Source organism: Ochotona princeps, chromosome X (genome assembly GCF_030435755.1).
Source record: "Ochotona princeps isolate mOchPri1 chromosome X, mOchPri1.hap1, whole genome shotgun sequence".
NCBI classification, from domain to species: Eukaryota; Metazoa; Chordata; class Mammalia; order Lagomorpha; family Ochotonidae; genus Ochotona; species Ochotona princeps.
Window position 1 is genome coordinate 56,480,159 of NC_080865.1, and position 5,370 is coordinate 56,485,528.

Sequence of the window (5,370 nt, forward strand, 5' to 3'; positions counted from 1 at the left end):
ATTTAAATGCAAAATTCTTATAATATTACTATATTATGGGTGTCTAAAGAGAAAATGTATTAAGGAAATTGTTTGCTTTTTTCTGGACACACCAATTTTTTTTTTCTATGAGTGATATGTCAAAATGGATAACTATTCTGCACATATCTTCTCATGTTTTCTTCTGATTATATGATTTTTTTGTGCTACTTGCTCTAACCCATTTTACATGAATGAAGAACTTTGCAAGTAGTTATATGTAGTCATGTATCACTTTTCAGAAAGAAAAGTATTTTGAAAATGAGTCATTACTAGTGTTGGTTATCTGGGAGATGTTATCCTCTTCTATACCAGAGACTGGTAAGGGTTCCAACTTGCTATAACATGTTGAAGAACCATCTTAAAACTTTTCCTCTTGGGCCTGGTGGCATGGCCTAGCAGCTAAAGTCCTCGCCTTGAACGCCCCCGGGATCCCATATGGGCGCTGGTTCTAATCCCGGCAGCTCCACTTCCCATCCAGCTCCCTGCTTGTGGCCTGGGAAAGCAGTCAAGGTCGGCCCCAAGCTTTGGGACACTGCACCCACGTGGGAGACCCGGAAGAGGTTCCTGGTTCCCGGCTTCGGATCGGCACGTATCGGCCTGTTGCGGCTCACTTGGGGAATGAATCATCGGAGGGAAGATCTTCCTCTCTGTCTCTCCTCCTCTCTGTATATCTTTGTAATAAAATAAATAAATCTTTAAAAAAATTTTTTTCCTCTTAGCCTATGACAATGGTAAAGGAGAGAGAAAGTGCTGCTTTTGCTTATACACTGTGTCCCCCTGCCACTGCCCAAAGTCATCCCCTTGGTCAGAAACATTTTGACATTATGGTCCATGCATGATGAATTCTCAAAGTCCTAATGTCTCCATCTCTGCCATTATTGAATTTGGAGGCAGTGGCAAGTGTGTTGCACAAAGAGCATATTTTAAAATCAAGGAAACATTCCTAATCCAGCCAGTATGTATCCCTTGCAGTTTTTGCCAAGCCTGAGCTGCACATTTTGTGGAATTGGGCCATGGTACTCCATGCTTGTAGTATTTTATTTTCTGTTGAGGCTGCTGTCTTCCAGAACTGCTGGCTTCTCTGGCTTCTACCGTTGTTGGCACCTGTTCCCTTCACCTGAACTCTGCTTCCTCACTATGCAGCATGTTCATTGCTGTATCATGTTGTATTTAATGGATGCTCCACCAATTAGTGATCCCTACCGAAAGTCATGTAATCCTTGTAAAATATTTTAGCACTTCAAGCAATGTCGCATTACATAACTTTGTGACTGTGCTTTTTTCTTCATGTCTGAGGCTGTATTTTCTGTAAATTAACATTCTGAGAATCTCAAATCTTCGAAGGTAAGAACTTTTACTTTTGAGATCAGTGTTCCATTAAAATATGACTCCAACTTACACTCAATAGGATTACCCTTTTGTCTTATTTAAGCCTTGAAGTTTTCCATTTTTATTTCTATCAACCCCAAATTCAAAAGGAATGAATGTAATTGATATATTTCATTAGTTCATTTAAATATATTTTATGTATTTATTTTCATTTCCATGAATCATATAGATTTACCAAACAGCTTTTCACCAAATTACTGTTAGGTTGATTATGATTTTTTTTCTTCTACAGGGGCATTTTAACATAGATATAATATATAGTCAGTTATTCATGTTGCAAATATTTCTTCTGTGTGCATTATTTGTTTTCCCATATTTTATTTTATTTCTCATGCTTTTCTTGATTAAGTTATTTTTGCATTTTTGTTTTATGCGTTAGAAGTCATTAGCTGACCTGGAGCAATGGCCTAGTGGCTAAATCCTCACCTTGCATGTGCCAGGATCCCATATGGATCCCAGTATGTGTCTGGCTGCTCCACTTCCAATCTATTATCCCTGATTGTAGCCTGGGAAAGCAGTAGAGGATGGTACACAGTCATAAGACCCTGCATCCATGTGGGAGATCCACAGGAAACCCCTGACTCCTGGCTTCAGATCAGTTCAGCTCTAGCTGTTGCAGCTACTTGGGGAGTGAGCCAAAGAATGAAAGATTTTTCCTTCTCTCTGTAAATCTACTTTTCCAATAAAAATAAAAATGAATCTTTAAAAAAGTAAAAAAAAAAAAAACAAGAAGTCATTAAGCATTCCAGAACAAAAATATTTGTGTTAGTTTTCTGTTTCCTATATATGATTAGAAAAGCAAGTGTCATATGGCTGATTAAAGATGTAAATAAAAATGCAGTTAAATGATTAACCTTTCTTGTCAGTAATCCTAAACTAATTAACAAATACCTAACATAAGGAATTAGAATTTTCATCTTTAAGTTATTTATTTATTTGAAAGAACTATAGAAAATGAGGGAGAGACAGAGATTCCATCCTCTGGTTCACACTCCAAATGGCCTAAATGGCTGGGACTGGGCCAGAATGAAGCGAGAAACCAGGAACTTCATCCACACTTCTCATGTGGGCAGCAGGAACCGGAGGATGTGGACTATCTTCTGTTCCTCTCCCAACTACATTAGCAGGGCGTTCGATTGGAAGCAGGGCAGCCATGTCTTCAACTGCCCCTCAGCTAGGATGCAAGCAGTGCAGAAGGCAGCTTTGTTTGCTGCACCACAGTGCCAACCCCAGAGAGAATTCTTTTCAGGTGTATCTGGGTTTCACTGAAGCTTCAAGCACTAATGAGAATGATGCTGTTTACCTTCCCATCATATTTCATTCTTTTTGTTAAATTCCTTCCAAAGTTATTTGCTCTTAAAAAACAAAAACAAACAAATAAACAAACAACAACAACAAAACCAGCTAAAAATGGATGTAACTAGTGCGGAGTTCTTGCATGCTCTGAATTGGCTTTGGTGTTTTGCCAGTACTCCTGAAATATAAACTCCTTAATCAGCTTCCGGAAACTATCAACGGGTCCAAGAGCCGGGTTCTGTCCCACACAGGAGCCGTTATGCCAGTTTGCTGTTTAAACCCTGGAGTTTTGCTGGCATTGTTCCTGGCAAGCTCAGTTCTGGCTCTGGTTCTCAGTTGTAGGGCCCTGGATTCTCGCAAGATAGGGCCCAAGGACAGTGTGAAAATCGGTGATTTCTGGTTGTTGAAGCCATTGAAGCGTCATTGCCGTCGACCTCTGCGACCTCAGGGAATCAGCCTAATGCGGGTGAGCTGCGGGTGGAGTCTTGGCAGTGATGGATGAGGCACTGCTTTTGACACTTCGTCTTTAGGAGGAGTGGGAGAGCGACCCGGAGACCGTGTCACTGGTGGCCACGTCTTGCAAGTTGGTGGACCCCACGCCAGACCTTCATGCCTTGTTTGTTTTGTTCAACCACCAGTACTTCTGGGGCGGGCTCGAGGCCTTGGAGGTCAAGTGGAATGTGCGAATGACATGTGTGCTGGGACATGCAGCTATGAAGGAGATGGTGGAATGTGTACTGTCCGTCTTAGTGTACCCCTTTTAAAGTTGAGACCAAGAAAGGATCTTGTAGAGACCCTCTTGCATGAAATGATGCATGACTATTTATTTGTTACTATTAATGATAAAGACAGGGTAGGACATGGGCCAGAATTTTTCAAACATGTGAATTGCATCAACTGCCTGACTAGAGCCAATATATCAGTATACTAGACTTTTTATGATGAAGTGGATGATTATCAGCGATATTGGTGGCACTGCAACGGGCCGTGTCAGAATGAGAAACCGTACTATGCCATTAACAGGGTTCCCTCTGCTCGTGATTCTTGGTGGGCCGAACACCAGAAAACCTGTGCAGGCACTTAATATAAAAATCAAGGAGCCAAAAAAAAAAAAAAAAAAAAGACCAGGCAAAGATGAAACTAGGACAGTAACTGGAATCAGCAGGGGAGAATAAAGACAAACTCGGTAGAGGTGAGGCGTGGCTGTTAATCCCGTGCAGTGGCAAAGGCTGTGTACTAGGAGAAACAAATAGCTTGGCTTCAGCTACAAAATCAGCCACCTCTGAAGCCACAGATATGACCGGAGATCTTACAAGCAAAGGCCATTCAGGAGATGCTCCAGGACCAACCTCTAAAGTTGAGGTGAAATACGAACCGAGTGGTTACAAGACAAACAAACAAACCAAAAAAAACAGCAAAAAACTAACCCAGCTTCTCCCATTCTTAATGCCAATCACCAAAGTGTTTGAAGCAACGGCTTTTCTGGAGTATCAGTTGCAAACCCAAAAGCTTATGGAAGTGCGAATGGATCTCCAGTGGAGCGCTTCAGGGCTGGTGACACCGCTGAAAACTCTGTCTTCTGTGATTCACAGAGATGGGCTGCATCTTCTAATCTATCCACAAGAAATTCTTCAAAAGCAATAGAGAAAACATCTGTTACTGCAGCCCAGGTTGTGAGCAGACCTCAAGATAAATTCCCAAATAAACATCCCAGGCTAGAAGACAAGACTGATTTTGACAAAAATTTTTATTAAGAAAAAGGAAATACAAAGCGATGGCAATGATCCAAATTGTAGTTCATCTCCTACAAACACAACACCCAAGTTCAATACTTCGTCTAGTCAGGGTGAAATAGTGAATTGTCCAGTTTGTCCTAATGCAGTCCTGAATTCTGAAATTAATGAACACTTGGACTGGAGCCTTGAAAATGATCGCATTAGAGCTAAACCTGACAAGTGAGTCTCACTACACTGCCAGCAGTACCTGACTCAAGCAACGTCGGCCGCTCAGTAAGTTCTGGTTAAGACTGAGATTTGTAGGTTGTAATATAGTTCAAATAATCAATATAAAATGTTATTTTTATATAGACCTATGACAGTTAATTAAAAATGTTTTTTCTCAAGTTGCTATAGTCACCCTTTCCTTATACATACTGTGTACAACCTAATTTGTTCTGTGTAATCTTTTATACTTTAACTGTTTCTTAAATAATATTGAATTTTTTTTATATATGCTGAGTAGTCATGTGAAGAATCCTATCAGATATTTGGTGAATTTGGGGTATTTATTACATTAAGACTCTTTGCCTGACATAATTTAATCCTAGTGTCAGACTTACAATCTAGATTAGACATTTTTATATTTGTTTTAGGGTACTCAAGTTTTTGGTCTTTCTGCTTTTCACTTTTACAAAACCTTAACAGTAAATACATTTTCTGTATTTTACATTTTAAATTAAATTTAAAATAAAATTTAAAATAAAAATTTTCCACCTTAACTAAAAAGTGGTAGCAGATTTTAGGTTGACATAGATAAAGGAATATAATGTAAAATAATTAAATTTCTTTTAGAATATTACTAGGAACAAATAGAAACTGTATTTCTGTGGGTCAGATTTCATGTTCAGTTTAGCAAAGTGAATGGTTAAAACTTGGGCTGATAATT

The 5,370-nt window shown here is 39.4% G+C and overlaps 1 pseudogene; it reads left to right on the forward strand.

Annotated features, from left to right (window-relative positions):
* Positions 1-3,200: 3,200 nt before the first annotated feature.
* Positions 3,201-4,665, forward strand: LOC101535243 (DNA-dependent metalloprotease SPRTN-like; annotated as a pseudogene).
* The last annotated feature ends 705 nt before the right edge of the window (positions 4,666-5,370 follow it).